The sequence below is a fragment of the Schistocerca piceifrons genome, chromosome 9 (assembly GCF_021461385.2).
Source record: "Schistocerca piceifrons isolate TAMUIC-IGC-003096 chromosome 9, iqSchPice1.1, whole genome shotgun sequence".
Taxonomy (NCBI): domain Eukaryota; kingdom Metazoa; phylum Arthropoda; class Insecta; order Orthoptera; family Acrididae; genus Schistocerca; species Schistocerca piceifrons.
Window position 1 is genome coordinate 168,868,068 of NC_060146.1, and position 19,157 is coordinate 168,887,224.

Here is a 19,157-nt window from a genome sequence, read left to right on the forward strand (position 1 = left end):
TATCTCCCCAATTGAAAACGTCTGGTCAATGGTAGCCGAGCAACTGGCTCGTCACAATACGCCAGTCACTACTCCTGATGAACTGTGGTATCGTGTTGAATCTGCATGGGCAGCTGTACCTGTACACGCCATCCAAGCTCTGTTTGACTCAATGCCCAGGAGTATCAAGGCCGTTATTACGGCCAGAGGTGGTTGTTGTGGATACTGATTTCTCATGATCTATGCACCCAAATTGCGTGAAAATGTAATCACATGTGAGTTCTAGTATAATATGTTTGTCCAATGAATACCCGTTTTTCATCTGCATTTCTTCTTGGTGTAGCAATGTTAAAGGCCAGTAGTGTATCTAAACGGTGTAGACATGGATGTGGGATCAGCCTAGTGAAGATTTGGTCTGTAAACGGGAAAATCCATTGAGATAAGTGACTTTAACAAAGGGAAGATTATTATCACGCAGAGCATGTGTTGGAGTCTCTGGAAAACGGCTAATGTTCACATGCTACTGTCGTGAGCATCTACAGAAAGAGACAGAAGGACAGTGAAACTACCAGTAGACGCTAAATGATTGGACGTCCACGAGTCTTGACAGAATGAGGGCTTCAGAGTCTTGCCTGCTCTGTGAAGTAGGATAGTGATCTGTGGCATCTCTGCGGTAAGAGCATAACGCTGGCGTGTTTTGTGAGCACAATGTTCATTGTACAGTGTTGAACATACAGCTCCAGAGTGGACCACATAATGTGTTTACAGGTTCAACCAATGACATTGTCATCTGTGACTGAAGTGGGCGCAGAACCAATGGGATTCGACCCTCGATCAAGGGAAACACGTCGGCCCTTCGGGTGAATAACATTTTTGCTACACTAGGTCGATGATTGTCTCCACAAAACGCCGTCATCGAGGTGTACGATTGCTCGAAACGTGCCATGGCCACAGGCTGGCAGGAACAGTTCTATGCTGTGGGAGACGTTCTCCAGCGCTTGGATGGGGCCTATGGTATTAAAGTAAGACAGGCTGACAGCTGCGAACCAGTTACATCCGTTCGTACTTGATGTCTTCCCGAACGGCAATGCCATCTTTCAGCAGTATAACTGTCCATGTTTCGGAGCCAGAATGTTGCTACAGTGGTTTGAGAAACAATGAAGTGATCTCATGCTGATATCTTGGCGACCAAATCCGCCGGATGTAAATCCTTTGGTACACATCTTGGTCGCTACCGGACGCCATTACTGCGTACGCAGAAATCAGCGACGCGTTATCTACGCGAATCACATGACCTGTGCGTAGACATCTAATAGCACATACCTCCACAAACGTACCAGCAAACTGTGTGATGTATTTCCTTCCACATATGCACAAACAAGCTATTAAGCGGGTGGTCATAATCTTTTGGCTCGTCAGTGTATGCACGCTAGCCGCTGCACAGTGAGCCAAGACGGGCCGGCTAGACAGGAATCGAACGACGCACACGCCAGCGGCGAAAATGTGTTTGTCAGAACTTCCGGGCAGATTAAAACTGTGTGCCGGACAGAGACTCGAACTCGGCACTTGCCCGCGAAAGGCAAGGTCCCGAATTCGAGTCTCGGGCCGGCACACAGTTTTAATCTTCCAGGAAGTTTCATATCAGCGCACACTCCGCTGCAGAGTGAAAATATCATTCTAGAATATTTCTTGTCGCTACTGTAGCTATGATGGTCTCAAACATCCGAAACCGATAGCACTAGAAGAAGAACAGGTTCACGGACTCTGCACTGTTTGAGAGTCGCTGACGAAAGTAATGGGGATGCTGTTTCAGTATGGCCCAAGGCAGAGTCTGGCAAGATAGCAGTGGGGTATGTTCTAACAGCAGTGCGCATTCCAGGCACGTCTGTACCGGCTGTTAGCTGCGGGCGTCCCTGTGTGTACCGCACAGTAGAGCAGAGCAGAGAAGCAGGAGTGGGGTGGAGGGGCGGGGGGCGATACGTCGCACGCTGACGCCGCTTGTGCAGGGCAACGGGGGCACGGAGCTACGTCACTGCCCTGATGCATTATTCATGGCCGCGGCGGTACGGAGTGGGAGCACCACCGGCTCTGTCGATGTTGGCGGGAGGCTGCGTGGCTGTGCGTGTGTGCTTACGCTGCTGTTACGCGCTGTGTGGGCTGCACGCACGTACACACATGCTCGTACCTACCTAATCTACCGTGGACAGAGGGCTCCAGTGGTCATGCCCCCCTTCTTGCAGCGGTGTACCGAAGGTCTCTAGAAGAGCTTAGCGTTCCAAAGGATTGGAAAGGGGCACAGGTCATCCCCGTTTTCAAGAAGGGACGTCGAACAGATGTGCAGAACTATAGACCTATATCTCTAACGTCGATCAGTTGTAGAATATTGGAACACGTATTATGTTCGAGTATAATGGCTTTTCTGGAGACTAGAAATCTACTCTGTAGGAATCAGCATGGGTTTCGAAAAAGACGATCGTGTGAAACCCAGCTCGCGCTATTCGTCTACGAGACTCATAGGCCTATACACACGGGTTCCCAGGTAGATGCCGTGTTTCTTGACTTCCGCAAGGCTTTCGATACAGTTGCCCACACTCGTTTAGTGAACAAAGTAAGAGCATATGGACTATCAGACCAATTGTGTGATTGGATTGAAGAGTTCCTAGATAACAGATCGCAGCATGTCATTCTCGATGGAGAGAAGTCTTCTGAAGTAAGAGTGGATTCAGGTGTGCCGCAGGGGAGTGTCATAGGACCGTTGCTATTCACAATATACATATGTGACGTTGTGGATGACATCGGAAGTTCACTGACGCTTCTTGCGGACGATGCGGTGGTATATCGAGAGTTTGTAACAATGGAAAATTGTACTGAAATGCAGGAAGATCTGCAGCGAATTGACGCATGGTGCAGGGAATGGCAATTGAATCTCAGTGTAGACAAGTGTAATGTGCTGTAAATACAAAGAAAGATAGATCCTTCATCATTTAGCTACAATATAGCAGGTCAGCAACTGGAAGCAGTTAATTCCATAAATTATCTGGGAGTACGCATTAGGAGTTGGTTCAAATGGCTCTGAGCACTATGCGACTTAACTTCTGAGGTCATCAGTCGCCTAGAACTTAGAACTAATTAAACCTAACTAACCTAAGGAAATCACACACATCCATGTCCGAGGCAGGATTCGAACCTGCGACCGTAGCGGTCACGCGGTTCCAGACTGAAGCGCCTAGAACCGCACGGTCACACCGGCCGGCACGCATTAGGAGTGATTTAAAAAGAAATGATCGTCGGTAGAGCAGATGCCAGACTGAGAATCATTGGAAGAACCCTTAGGAAATGGAAACAATGGAAGTAGGTTACAGTACACTTGTTCGCCCACTGTTTGAATACTGCTCACCGGTGTGGGGTCCGTACCAGATAGGGTTGATAGAAGACATAGAGAAGACCCAACGGAGAGCAGCGCGCTTCGTTACAGGATCATTTAGTAATCGCGAAAGCGTTACGGAGATGATAAACTCCAGTGGAAGACTCTGCAGGAGAGACGCTCAGTAGCTCGGTACGGGCTTTTGTTGAAGTTTCGAGAACATACCTTCACCGAGGAGTCAAGCAGTATATTGCTCCCTCCTACGTATATCTCGCGAAGAGACCATGAGGATAAAATCAGAGAGATTAGAGCCCACACAGAAGCATACCGACAATCCTTCTTTCCACGAACAATACGAGACTGGAACAGAAGGGAGAACCGATAGAGGTACTCAACGTACCCTCCGCCACACACCGTCAGGTGGCTTGCGGAGTATGGATGTAGATGTAGATGTAGATGTAGACGCCAGGTAGGTCTGGCGACGAATCTGTGTCAAAGGTAAACCTAGCTGATACGTGGTTCCCTTTTCGTACCACACTTGCCCACCATATCTTAGATACCATAAAAGAGGAAGCGGGATGGAATCATGATTGGTAGTCACAATTTATAATGAAGACAGTATACAGACACTACGCCTTTTAAGGAATTTGCCAATTACAAATTGTGGACGAGCCAGTAGATAAAGCTTTGCAAATACAGTTAGAAACCCAACGTACTCAGTACTCAAATAAACAGTCCCTTAAGAGAAAGTTATAAAAAACTTAATGTGCAGGTTCGAATCCTGCCTCGGGCGTGGCTGTGTGTGGTGACCTTAGGTTCGTTAGGTTTAATTAGTTCTAAGTTCTAGGGGACTGATGACCTCAGATGTTAAGTCCCATAGTGTTCAGAGCCATTTGAGCCAACTTAATGTGCCAGGCATTTATAGATACCTTAAGCATAGCAATTGTCAATTACTTCACATAGCCACTTCATCAATCTCCGTAAAACCAGTTATTATATTAATATGGCCACACATAATATTCTTCACTAATATACCCTTATAAACTTACTGTTTCAATCCATTAAAGAAGCACTTGTTAAAAGGTCAGTTACAAACTTAACGTTGCCAGGCACTAATTAATACCCCTCGCTTTATTTTCCCTTATTAAGAAAACAGAATTACTGACAAATTTCAGAAATTCAAACTCCCTTATAGGATTTTCCTCAACATACATATATTGCGGCTGGTCCCGGCGGAGGTTCGAGTCCTCCCTCGGGCATGGGTGTGTGTGTGTTTGTCCTTAGGATAATTTAGGTTAAGTAGTGTGTAAGCTTAGGGACTGATGGCGTAGCAGTTAAGTACCATAAGAGTTGGGGGGAGGGGAGGGGGAGTTGTTTTGGGGAATGAGACCAGACAGAGAGGTCATCGGTCTCATCGGATTAGGGAAGGACGGGGAAGGAAGTCGGCCGTGCCCTTTCAAAGGAACCATCCCGGCATTTGCCTTGAGTGATTTAGGGAAATCACGGAAAACCTAAATCAGTAAGGCCAGGCACGGGATTGAACCGTCGTCCTCCCGAATGTGAGTCCAGTGTCTAACCACTGCGCCACCTCGCTCGGTAGTCCCATTTGAACATTTTTTTTTTTACATATAATGGAAACAGTTACCAGTAAAGAGTGACTTAATGATACTTCAGAACTAGTGCCAAGCTAAGATCCAATTACGTAACGTGATAGAACCACTTGCACAGAAAACTACAGCAGAAATACTGTTCTTTAAAAATGAATGTTGACGGTCTCAGACGTGTTAATAAAAGACTACTAGAAAGAGCTGCGCAAGGAACTCAGCAGATGCTATGCAATCTAAAGTTTAGCCAATTGCCAGTCGGTAATATTTAAGGAAACAGTTTCGTATAAGAACAGGTTATATGCAATATATATTCATATATCTAACAGCTTAACCCGCCTTGACGGAAGGAAGATAAATACTAAACTTTGGAAGGCGGTATGTGGATCACTCCCGGTCGTGGCCAGGTTCTTAAACACTGCCAGGTCTAGACCTCGGATGATATATCACTCGCAGCCAAGGCGGTGGCACAATCAAAGGTTTTTGCACGAATCACAAGGATATAACAATAACCCTGAAACATAGAAACACTCGGCAGAACCTTTGACTCGATATATAGCTAAGCGTGTAAAGGAACACGTTACACTACTGACAAATTCGCAACTTTGACCTTAAGCATTTTACACATGGAGAACTGTATTAATAGAGTGCAGGCTTTGAAAACGCCAACATAAGATCATTTAAAAAGTTCCTTGTAGTGGCCATTTTCGTAGTAGCTGTATATAAATTGCAGTGTTTTCGAAGAAAATGTCTTTTTTGCTTGCTGACATCGAAATTTTTATTTTTATTTATGCACGCAGACTCGTTCCACCTTTTTTACAAGGTATCTTCACGGGTGTCAGGAAACTTCCAATTCATTGCATCTAAGCAAACTACTTTTCTCATCTGGCAACCAAGTGGACATCTTACAGTTCACTGTTTACGTTACGCGTCACTGTAACTGCCTTCTTTTTAATGCAAAGGTTCACTGTTTACGTTACACATCACTGTAACTGCCTTCTTTTTAATACAAAGGTTCACTGTTGACGTTACACATCACCGTAACTGCCATCTTTTTTCACCGTAACTGCCTTCTTTTTAATACAAAGGTTCACTGTTTACGTTACACATCACTGCCACTGCCATCTTTTTAATACAGAGTTACACTGCTTACGTTACACATCACTGTAACAGCCTTATTTTTAATACAGAGTTTTAATACAGAGCTTCACTGCCATCTATTTAATACAGAGTTTCAAACAGTGAACGGAAAGTGAACTGTAAGATGTCCACCTGGTTGCCAGATGAGAAAAAGCAGTTTGCTTAGATGCAATGAATTAGAAGTAACCTGACACCCACTGAAGATGCCTTGTAAAAAAGGCGAAACGCGTCTGAGTGCATAAATAAATATAAAAAATTTCGATGTGCAGCATGCAAAAAAAGCATTTTCTTTGAAACAATTGCAATTTATAAAATAATTTGATTACAAGAAACACAGAGCACTAGTGAAACTTCTGAGAAAGCTTTCAAATAACGGCCACCATTTAACTAGGCCAACTCAACTCTTCCACACCATCTTTGACTATGAAAGTCTCACCATAATAATAAAATTTAAATGCCTCTGAGTGCGTTGGTCAACAAAACCCAATTACGACCACTTACTCCGTATCACGTACACAGTGGGTTCCACAGCTTCCCAACGCAGTCACAGAACTTGTATCTCCAAGCTGCCCATGTCGCCAAAACGCCCGACCAACTTCACACCGCAACATATAACGGTCATCACGCTCGTTCGGCAGCCGTTGACACTCGTCTCCCAGCGAATGTCACGAGATCTCCAGGGTTACCCCTCGAAGGCTAACAACCCCCTCCCTTCGCCTGCCAACCCGGAAGACAAGACACGCGATGAGCAAAGACAGCTTAACTCAACCACAATCGTTCTCAACGATACATGAACAAGTAGAGCACTTGCCCGCGAAAGGCAAAGGTCCCGAGTTCGAGTCTCGGTCGGGCACACAGTTTTAATCTGCCAGGAAGTTTCTTTTCTAAAATGTTCAAATGTGTGTGAAATCTTATGGGACTTAGCTACTAAGGTCATCAGTCCGTAAGCTTACACACTACTTAACCTAAATTATCCTAAGAACAAATAGACACACCCATGCCCGAGGGAGGACTCGAAACTCCGCCGGGACTATGCCCTCTTCAAAAAAATGGTTCAAATGGCTCTGAGCACTATGGGACTCAACTGCTGTGGTCATCAGTCCCCTAGAGCTTAGAACTACTTAAACCTAACTAACATAAGGACATCACACACACCCATGCCCGAGGCAGGATTCGAACCTGCGACCGTAGCAGCAGCGCGGCTCCGGACTGGGGAGCCTAGAACCGCAGGGCCACCGCGGTCGGCATGCCCTCTTCTACCTGGCTTTCATCTTCACTACTCAGTAACCGCCGCGACGCAGCGTGGATCCATGGAGCTACTTGCTGACATAGGGGAGCAACGTTCTGTAATCCTCGTAGTGATTGGTGTCATTGTCTACCCGACCTCCTAATTATTTTCTGGTTTGCATCCGACCCTCGGAGTTTTACTCGGTCAGCTCTTTGGTCGTAAATATAGGCCGTAGTATTGTACTAAGACACTGGTTGTCGCTTAAAAAATTGTTCTGATATTATATTGCCCTTCCTTTCTAGTTTATACCCGATCATTAATGATTTAATGAATCAACTCCTGGTCGGAAATCGAGTCGGAACAATTGCACCAAGGCACAGGTTGCCGTTAAACAAACAGGCGTCTTGTGGTTAGATTTAGATGTTAACCGGTTCAATTCCCTGATTGCAATTGCATTTGAGATAATCTGAACTACCTGTTGTACTAAGTTGTGCGTTCCTGGCTTTGAAAGACCGGGTCATTTTTCGTGTATTTTTAACTGGCTCTTGTGGTTCCGCCGAGTGAGTTCTCCTGTAGGAAGCGCTCATACGTAATGTTTTAAAACGCACCTTCAGAGCGGACCGCAGAATTGAGAAGCAGTTTAACTTTTGTCATATTAACAGCCAACTGTCACAAGGGCTGTTGTCAGAATAAGACTGTCCAAAGGGACGCGTTGGGATCCTGTCGCCTCTTGGTTGCTGATTGAAACGAAAAGGTTGCTCGCTTTGAAGCAAGCCTTATCATTGTCATAACTGTTTCCCGATTCGTTTAATCTCTAAGCGTACGTGCGCATCTTAACCCCGAACCTTTCGACATACAGTTTCAAAATAAAAAAAAATTACGTCGTTTGTTTGAGTAATTGAAACCCTCTTGTCATCAATATTACTTATATGTTTTCAGGTGTTGCAGAAGGGCATTTAATATGTGTCCAGCGCGGTAGTAAACACCGCTGTTTCACCCGATAACGGGCGGGCTGGAGGTCTCAGTCCCTGTAATTAGTGTCATGTTGTTCTTGTTTAGATTTCTCTTGTAAAATCTTATTCATTTCACAAATTTGTTTATTTGTAAAGAAAAGAAATTCATGATTATATATTGTTAAGTAAACAGGTTGTGCGAAAAGAAAGTTACATTGGTGGGTCCTCCGTCCCATGTTTTCCTTAATACCAGTAAATACCACATCTCAAAACACATGGCATAAGAATTCGTACAGCGCTGCTCAGACAATAATGTACCTGTTAACGTGAGTTGTGGCCTATTGGATGGTATACTTGCCGCATCTCGTCTATACGGTAGTTGTGGCAGGGGACCAAACAACGAGGTTATCGGTCCCATCGCGTTAGGTGTGGAGATCGGCCGTGCCCTTTCAGAGGAACCACCCCGGCACTTGCCTGTAGCCGTTTAGGGATACCACGGAAAACCTAAATCAGGATGGCGGGACGCGGGTTTGAACCGTCGTCCTCCCGCATGCGAGTCCAGTGTGCTAACCACTGCGCCACCTCGCTCGGTTAAGCGTTGTTTCATTTGAGATACACAGAGAGGAGCGAGTGTGCCGGGACTTAACACAGTTCACTGCTACTATCGCCACGTCATCACAACGCCCCCTTGCGTAGCATACAAGTATTGCGCCATAATCTAAGGATAAAATTAAAAATTAAAGTAACCTTCCCGAACATTGTAAACATATGCTTCAGTACATTAATATTAAAATTGTTAAATCTCAGAGTGATTTGATGAATATGATTTCCTAAATAAAACATTTTAAATAAAAAAAAACAAGTGGCGCTAAGTAATAAAGCTAGAAAGCCAAAAATTGTTCAGAATGTGGAAATGTATGTAAAAATCAACTGTTAACAAGTCTGAACTTGATCGGAGCAATAATCTGGTTAAAATCGGAGTTTTTTTACGAAAAACTGAAGGCGCTAAATATTAGACTCAGAACGGTGAAAATTCGTTTGAAGCTTCAGTTTTATATAAAAACATTAACTTTATTACCCATTGTCCTGCCCCTAATAGTTTTCGAGTAATTTACTGAAAACTAAATTTGGAACCAAAACGGCCTTATTTGCAATACATAAAGTATCGTTTACATGAATGGTCGAAAGTTCTGATTACAGCACTTGATTACGTCTATTACATAACACAGCTATAACAAGTTTCAAGACTTCGATGTAAATACCAGTTAATATAAGATCTCTTAAAGTTGTAGTTCAGAGGTCATGTTCTACTGTCGGTTCCGTTCTAAAAATTCTAGACGCCACAGTTGCAATGCAGTCGAGCTAAAACTTTTTCTGTACTTAAAGCTAACTTCACTTCATTCATAAAAAATTACGAAGATTCTAAATTGATTAATGAAAGTGTTATAAAACAATACGAGAAAGAGGCCATTCAGAGGCTGCTACCGGGCCGTACAGCAGATGACGGCAGGCGCTCCCTTCGCTACACACACAAAAAGAAAAGTCTTGCACCACCTCGGTTCCGAGAGTTTCGGAACCTGTACATAAAACTGGAATAGAGATCAACATAAACACAATTTCCACCCTTTTTATTGCTCATGAAAACCACACATTCCATATTGTACCACCATACAGCCAGACCATCAGAGGTGGTGGTCCAGATTGCTACACACACCGGTGCCTCTAATACCCAGTGGCACGTCATCTTGCATTGATGCATGCCTGTATTTGTCGTGGCATACTATCCACAAGTTCATCAAGGCACTGTTGATCAAGATTCTCCCACTCCTCAATGGCGATTCGGCGTACATTCCTCATAGTGGGGTCCGCAGCTCGTGGTCGTGCGGTAGCGTTCTGGCTTCCCGCGCCCGGGTTCCCGGGTTCGATTCCCGGCGGGGTCAGGGATTTTCTCTGCCTCGTGATGCCTGGGTGTTGTGTGATGTCCTTAGGTTAGTTAGGTTTAAGTAGTTCTAAGTTATAGGGGACTGATGACCATAGATGTTAAGTCCCATAGTGCTCAGAGCCATTTGAACCATTTGAACCTCAGAGTGGTTGGTGGGTGACGCCGTCCATAAACAGCCCTTTTCAATCTATCCCAAGCTTTTTCGATAGGGTTCATGTCTGGAGAACATGCTGGCCACTCTAGTCGAGCTATATCGTTATCCTGAAGGAAGTCATTCACAAGATGCGCACGATGGGGGCACGAGTTGTCGTCCATGAAGACGAAAGCCTCCCCAGTATGCTGCCGATATGGTTGCACTATTGGTCGGAGGATGGCATTCACGTATCGTACAGCCGTTACGGCGCATTCCACGACTACCTGTGGCATACGTCGGCCCCACATAATGCCACCCCAAAACAGCAGGGAACCTTCACCTTGCTGCACTCGCTGGACACTGTTGCTGGCCCCATCTGTACCACGCTGCACTGTGTCATGGTTGCAAAGATGGACCTCGCCATGGACGTCGGGAGTGAAGTTGCGCATCATGCAGCCTATTGCCAAAGTTTGAGTCATAAAACGATGTCCTGTGGCTGCAAGAAAAGGATTATTTAACATGGTGGCGTTGCTGTTTGGGTTCCTCCGAGCCATAATCCGTAGGTAGCGGTCATGCACTGCAGTAGTAGCCCTTGGGCGGCCTGTGCGAGGCATGTCATCGACAGTTCCTGTCTCTCTGTATCTCCTCCATGTCCGAACAACATCACTCCGAGACGCCTGGACACTTCCCTTCCTGGCACAAAGTAACAATGCGGACGCGATCGAACTGCGGTATTGCCTGCTTAGGCATGATTGAACTACAGTCAACACGAGCCGTGTACCTCCTTCCTGGCCGGCCGCTGTGGCCGAGCGCTTCTAGGCGCTTCATGCAGAACCCCGCTCCTGTATGACCGCAGGTTCGAACCCTGCCTCGGGCATGGCTGTGTGTGATCTCCTTAGGTTAGTAAGGTTTAAGTAGTTCTAAGTCCAGGGGACTGATGACCTCAGATGTTAAGTCCCATAGTGCTTAGAGCCATTTGAACCAAGCTCATTTAAACCAATCTAACAACTGCGCTATGCGCTTTATTATATACAAGTTACGGGCCGCAGCGCCGTATTCTGCTTGTTTACATAGCTTTGTATTTAAATACGCATGCCTGTAACAGTTTCTTTGGCGCTTCAGTGTGTGTCGATACAGACAACAAATCAGCTATTTCATAATTTTATTGGCAACTATGAAAACTTTTTAATATATTAGTGTTCGCACAACTTCCTTCAGCTGTTGATATTTCTTAGAAATTAGATACAAATAACAATCTTTTGTGTGCAATTAGTAGCTTTGTTTTTCTTTAATTATTCAAATTCAAAGATATAGTAGCAACAGCAATTGAGAGATTCATAACTCATAAATTGGTAAGAGATGGAACTGATCCCCCATGGTACACAAAACAGGTCCGAACGCTGTTGCAGAGGCAACGGAAAAAGCATGCGAAGTTCTGAAGAACGCGAAATCCCGAAGATTGGCTAAAATTTACAGACGCGCGAAATTTGGCACGGACTTCAATGCGAGATGCCTTTAATAGGTTCCACAACGAAACATTGTCTCGAAATTTGGTAGAAAACCCGAAGAAATTCTGGTCGTATGTAAAGTACACAAGCGGCAAGACGCAGTCAATACATTCGCTGCGCAGTGCCGATGGTACTGTTACCGATGACTGTGCCGCTAAAGCGGAGTTATTGAACGCAGTTTTCCGAAATTCCTTCACCAGGGAAGACGAATGGAACATTCCAGAATTTGAAACACGAACAGCTGCTAGCATGAGTTTCTTAGAAGTAGATACCTTAGGGGTTGCGGAGCAATTCAAATCGCTTGATACGGGCAAGTCTTCAGGTCCAGATTGTATACCGATTAGGTTCCTTTCAGATTACGCTGATACAATAGCTCCCTACTTAGCAATCATATACAACCGCTCGCTCACCGATAGATCTGTACCTACAGATTGGAAAATTGCGCAGGTCGCACCAGTGTTTAAGAAGGGTAGTAGGAGTAATCCATCGACCTATATCATTGACGTCGGTTTGCAGTAGGGTTTTGGAGCATATACTGTATTCAAACATTATGAGTCACCTCGAAGGGAACGATCTATTGATACGTAATCAGCATGGTTTCAGAAATCATCGTTCTTGTGCAACGCAGCTAGCTCTTTATTCGCACGAAGTAATGGCCGCTATCGACAGGGGATCTCAAGTTGATTCCGTATTTCTAGATTTCTGGAAAGCTTTTGACACTGTTCCTCACAAACGACTTCTAATCAAGCTGCAGGCCTATGGGATATCGTCTCAGTTGTGCGACTGGATTCGTGATTTCCTGTCAGGAAGGTCGCAGTTCGTAGTAATAGACGGCAAATCATCGAGTAAAACTGAAGTGATATCAGGTGTTCCCCAGTGAAGCGTCCTGGGGCCTCGGCTGTTCCTAATCTATATAAATGACCTGCGTGACAATCTGAGCAGTTCTATTAGGTTGTTCGCAGATGATGCTGTAATTTACCGTCTATTAAGGTCATCCGAAGACCAGTATCAGTTGCAAAGCGATTTAGAAAAGATTGCTGTATGGTGTGGCAGGTGGCAGTTGACGCTAAATAACGAAAAGTGTGAGGTGATCCACTTGAGTTCCAAAAGAAATCCGTTGGAATTCGATTACTCGATAAATAGTACACTTCTCAAGGCTGTCAATTCAACTAAGTACCTGGGTGTTAAAATTACGAACAACTTCAGTTGGAAAGACCACATAGATAATATTGTGGGGAACGCGAGCCAAAGGTTGCGTTTCATTGGCAGGACACTTAGAAGATGCAACAAGTCCACTAAAGAGACAGCTTACACTACACTCGTTCGTCCTCTGTTAGAATATTGCTGCGCGGTGTGGGATCCTTACCAGGTGGGATTGACGGAGGACATCGAAAGGGTGCAAAAAAGGGCAGCTCGTTTTGTATTATCACGCAATAGGGGAGAGAGTGTGGGAGATATGATACGCGAGCTGGGATGGAAGTCATTAAAGCAAAGACGTTTTTCGTCGCGGCGAGATCTATTTACGAAATTTCAGTCACTAACTTTCTCTTCCGAATGCGAAAAATTTTGTTGAGCCCAACCTTCATAGGTAGGAATGATCATCAAAATAAAATAAGAGAAATCAGAGCTCGAACAGAAAGGTTTAGGCGTTCGTTTTTCCCGCACGCTGTTCGGGAGTGGAACGGTAGGGAGATAGTATGATTGTGGTTCGATGAACCCTCTGCCAAGCACTTAAATGTGAATTGCAGAGTAATCATGTAGATGTAGATGTAGATATAGATTTCGAATGAAAAACGCATGTTTTACATAAATATATATCTTTATCTTTTAAGGTAATTTTCTACTGACGGAACTGAAAATGCCCCTTTAAAAAAATTGAAATGAGTAACTTGGACAATACGCAAAATACGACGTTTTCCGGGAACAAACACATGACAATAGTTAAAATTTCAGTAATGAATTAATACGATGGCCGATTACTATTCTCCAATCCGTTCATGCCGGCCGTTGTGACCAAGCGGTTCTAGGCGCTTCAGTCCGAATCCGCGCTGCTGCTTCGGTCGCTGGTTCGAATCCTGCCTTGGGCATGGATGTGTGTGGTGTCCTTAGGTTAGTTAGGTTTAAGTAGTCTAAGTCTAGGGGACTGACGACCTCAGATGTTAAGTCCCATTGTGCTCAGAGCCATTTGAACCATTTTTGAATCCGTTCATAAATAATCGTTCTGTAATGGGCTCATCTGTAATTTTACTTATTTCATTAGAAACCAATATCATTCAGAATACTACGAATCTTTTAGAAGCCACAGAACTTCCTAGCAATCTTGTTTCTAGAAAAATCATTACCTGAAAACTAAACATTTTAATACCAGTCTTACGGTACGCTGATATATGGGTTCCACAACCGAATATCAGGAAAAAATAAAAAGACCTGTTGTAACCGAGACTAAAGAAGTACCGAGAAATAGCGGTTATTCAGAACTACAGTACCGGTATGTTTTAAGTGGTCGATGTTTTTCCCGTCGCTACTCTGCCATAGTGCAAAAAACCACTTCTGTTGTCTTTCTGGGACGGTAATGTTTTAGTGAAGCGCAGGTAATTTGTCGCGCAAAAATCGGTGATAAATTGCACTTTAAATTTGTCAAAAATCTGGTTCTGATGCGTTACAATGTAAAACGATACGTGCAGAGCTGCTAGTGTTACGGCATGTCGGCAAGCGGCATCACAGTCTAAGAACTAAGTGCTATCTACAGAGAAAGACACATCTGATGAGCCGAAATAAATTAATCTTTGCTCCGGCGTCTCGTCGACGAATATGTTATTACAGACGGAGCACGAAGTCGGACTGGGGAAGGTCGAGGAAGGACATCGAGCGCGTTCTTTAAAAGGAACCATCCCAGTCCGGAGCGATTTGGGGAACTAGTGGAAATCTTGATGGCAGATCGTGGATTTCTGGCAGGGATCTCCATAACACGAATCAAGGTTCTTAACGTCTGTAACATAACATGTCGCCCAGTCCAACCAATAAGAAATACCTAATGAGCGCCAACGAAAAGATGGACTACCGCACTGATAAGGAGGTGACCCCATCGGTGAGATCGACTTTTTCAAAGAATGGTTCAAATGGCTCTGAGCACTATGGGACTTAACATCTGAGGTCATCAGTCCCCTAGAACTTAGAACTACTTAATCCTAAGGACATCACACACATCCATGCCCGAGGCAGGATTCAAGCCTGCGACCATAGCGGTCGCGTGGTTCCAGACTGAAGCGCCTAGAACCGCTCGGCCACACCGGCCGGCCATCGACTTTTTGAAACTACCTACACGGTGATGTAGGTCACCACACACTATAGCCATTCACCCTGGTGGGCTCTAGTGTGCGAGTATTACATAAAAAATAAATAAAAATCACGAGACAGTACTAAAATGGTCAAGGAAAAATGAAAAGAAAAGTGAATTATTCTTGCATAAGTCGGAAATTATCCGAATTTTTTTCCAAGCACGGAAATTAACTCGAGCTGCAGTACCACTATTTGCCATTTCCCAAAGACGTGTGCACCATCTTTGATGATTCTCGATGAGACAGTACTCTGATCAGCCCAAATAAATCGTTTGTAATGCTAATACTCCGAAAACGATCTGTAAAATTTCAAGATATTTGGTAACTGCATGAAACTTTTTTCCCCTGTCCAAAGTACAGAATATCACGTAGTCATGTTAAGTATAATTCGCAGATAGAGAACTGACGAGAAGATTACGTGTCACCTTACAAGAGTAACCGAAGAATGGAAAGAAGATTGAAAAAGAAAACGGACAAATAGTGTTGAGGAATCGCTTAAGTTATGAAATAAAATGGATTAGAGAAACGTTTGACGTGTATTCGAATGTTGCTCGAAATCTTGGAGAGCAACTGAGGTGCTCATACATTAATGAGACCACTACCTGGAATTCCACCTGACACGTATCCTCCCTCACTGCTTTAAATTCTACTATTATGACTTAAACACTGATTCTTAAATTCTCAGTTGGCACCTCATTTTCTGTATCTGAAGGGGCATCATGTTTTTATCTGATTTATTTCATTCAATTACTTTTAGACACACCATTTCACAAATAATTTCTCAGTTTTTTCAGTTTCTTTTCATTCTCAAGTTTTGTTCAATAAGAATGAAGTATATTATACTTATGTATTGATGGCGATGTATCGGTAATCGAGGTGGCCAACAAAGACAATCAGACATGTACAAAAAGATAAGTTCATTCACAAAACGTACACTTAGTAATTCGGATATACATAATTTTGAAGTGCTGTAAAGTATATCTGTGGTGCTGAGCTATGTGCAATGAGAATAATGTTCTTCACAGAAACACATACTCTTGTAAGCTGATAGAGTAAGGTAAGGTATTGTAACAAATAATGCTTAATAGCTAGTAATTCCAACTGCAGTTTTTAACCGAGTATGACGAAGAAAGGAGAAGAAAGACAAAACAGAATGAATAGTAGCCAATAGCACTGGTCTTATGTGCTATTATCAAGCAGAAAAAACCAGAAAAATTTGCAACAGGTGTCGGAGCTTGAAAAAAAATATCTACAGGATAAAATAAAAAACTTAAGTAATATAACTCAGTGGTAAGATCGGATAATTTTTATGTGAATGTGAATTTTTAACGATATATTAGGAACGTAATGAGTGTAATACGAACTACAGACGGTTGGTAAATGAGAAGCAATGAGGAGATCTACCGAAATGTACAGAAAAATAGGTCATGAAGGCAAAGCAAGGGTTAATCTTGTTTGGACACAGAGAAAAGGTTAACGATGGAGAACTCCTGTGGTTGTGTAAAAAGCAAACAGCACTACCATGCATTACAGAAATAGAAAGACACTAGAAACAACTTTAATGAATCAGAAATAATAGCAAGAATCTCTTTTTAACAATAAAATAATTAATCTAGAGGGCTTTCAAAGCAGAAGAATTAAGAAAAAATATGTAGCATTTGACAGAAGAAAGAAAAAGACAAGTGGTGGAGATGTTGGTGCACTCGAGAAACTGGAAACGACGAAGAGGAACTGAAGTTGTTACTTGTCATAACTAATCAATACAAAGATAAAATATATAAAGATACATAACAGAAATAAACTAGAAAAATTTGAAACATTACTTACGAGCTTCACAACAAATATCTACAGCAAGAAATGCATATACAGAAATACAAAACTTAAGCAATATAACTCGGTGGCAAGACCGTAGTTTTTATGTGAAAGTGACTTTCTAACGCAGTATTGTAAGCAGGGACAGAACATAGCTGAAAGGCAAATTATCAAAAATGTAATGAGTGTAATACGAACTACAGATAGTTGGAAAATGAGAAGTAACGAGGAGATCTACTAAAACGTACAGAAAAAACATAATATAACGGCAAAGCAAGGTTTAATCTTCTTTGGATGCAGAGATAAGATTAACTAAAGAGAATTCCTGTATTTCTGGAAAAAGAAGTCAACAATAGCATGCATTACAGAAATAAGAAGACACTAGAAACAACTTCAATGTGCCAGAAATAATAGCAAGAATCTCTTTTAACAATAAAATAATATAGGAGGCGTTCAAGGCAGAATAAATAAGAAATGAGTAGAATTGGACAGAAGAAAGGAAAGACGTGGACAAGTTGGAGCACTCGTAAAATTGGAAACAACGAAGGGGAACTCAAGTTGTTACTTGATCCTTATTCATCAGTACGAAGATAAAAAATATATAATAATAATAATAATAAGACGTAATCTTGGGGATCAGCTCAGGTTTGAGATACTTTTTGTGTATTATGTTACTGTAGATGCTACGAGAGATACTGCGGTTGGTTTAACTTTTGTCCTTTCCGCGACAGTGAGGCAATTAGCTCTGATGTGAGCCCACCATTGGTCTTGTATTTATTTGGGCAGCTTAAGCTGACATGTATCTCCGAAACACTCGCCTGAGAGTGGGACGGAGAGCTCCCGTGTCAGCCAACAAGGCTCTGGATTACGAAAACACAGTGGACCGGTCTTCCCGAACACGATTAAGTCATCAACGCCGCAGCGTGAAAAATTCATGACCCGAAAAGGAATGTTTCACAGCGGCCCGAAACGTGCCGTGTTGTTCCGATGACTCGAGCAGGAGGTGACGTACTCAGGCGGCTGCCTATAAGCCCCAAAAGAGATGGCACCACCGAATGACTTTCCGGCTGCGGTCGCGGTGTTATTTTGGTCAATAAATCCACCGACGGGATTACGATAGAGACTTTTTCTCCGTACGGACTTTTTATCTGTACAAATAAGGTGCTAAATTAGGCGATAATGTTAAAGAAAGCGGGCGAGATAGCCTCGCCCGACTATTACGTTTGATTTGTACGATCAAAGCTAGTGGCTGTGCTCACCTACCTGTTTAGGCTGGCGTGCAGCGGTGCGGAGCGCAGGAACGAAAACAAAACGAGAACCGATGGCAGCTAGCCCGTTTGTTGTCCGTTCTCGTCGGATTGATGGCTGTAGACGCACGCACTTTTCACACGCACCACACGCAGACAGTAGCGTTATTTGGGGAGGTAGTGGGGTGAGGACCGGTTGGAGGTGGAAGACGTCGAGGGGCAGAAATTATTCCACTCTCCTGTGGCAACTTTCCTTAAGCGCGGAGGCGCTGGTTGCGCTTTAAAGGAAACGACGAGAGACCGTGAGAAGACGGCGGCAAGAAGAATGAGGCGACGAAGAAAGTGGAGCAAAAAGAAAAAAAGGGAAAAAAAAGAACTTGGCACAGCGAAGTCGAAGAACTGGGGCACACCCGTGTGAACGCGGCGGCACTGGGGCAGTAAACAGATGTCTGGGCGCCAAACACTGTGCGAAAAACAGTCGCCGGCGTGTCCCATACGCAGCAGAGTCACTGTTCCCGGCGGAGAGTATTTTCGCTTTGCCGCATCCGTAGTCCTTTCTGTGCTGCTAGGTCCCAGACGCAGGTGAGAGGCCCTTGGTTCGAGGCGTTGTCCGTCCCAGGCGCCGTCGACGTCCTGGTGAGTGGTGCGCACCAGGCGACGTCCCGCGCGGCACTGACTCGGGTCCAGTTGAAGCGCCGCACCTGTTGAGGCGGGTCGCGGCCGAGTCGATACTCTCGCAACAGGTTATCGACGCCGTCCGCGGGGCGTCGATGCACTGTATCGAGGTATATCGTCGGTAGACTGGAGGGAAGGGGGGAAAATCTGGGGAAGGGTAGGGATGGGGGTGGGAAGAGGAGAATTAAAACAAAACGACTGGAGTGTCACTGGCCAGTGACACCTGTCGCGAAT

The 19,157-nt window shown here is 44.0% G+C and overlaps 1 protein-coding gene across 1 annotated transcript in view; it reads right to left on the reverse strand.

Moving 5' to 3' along the window:
• The window catches only part of LOC124716815, a 441,191-nt gene extending 422,640 nt beyond the window's left edge, over positions 1-18,551 (reverse strand). The window contains exon 1 of the mRNA XM_047243366.1: positions 18,265-18,551. The gene's annotated coding sequence lies outside the window, so the exon portion shown is untranslated. The remainder of the gene's footprint in view (positions 1-18,264) is intronic.
• Between the last annotated feature and the right edge of the window lie 606 nt (positions 18,552-19,157).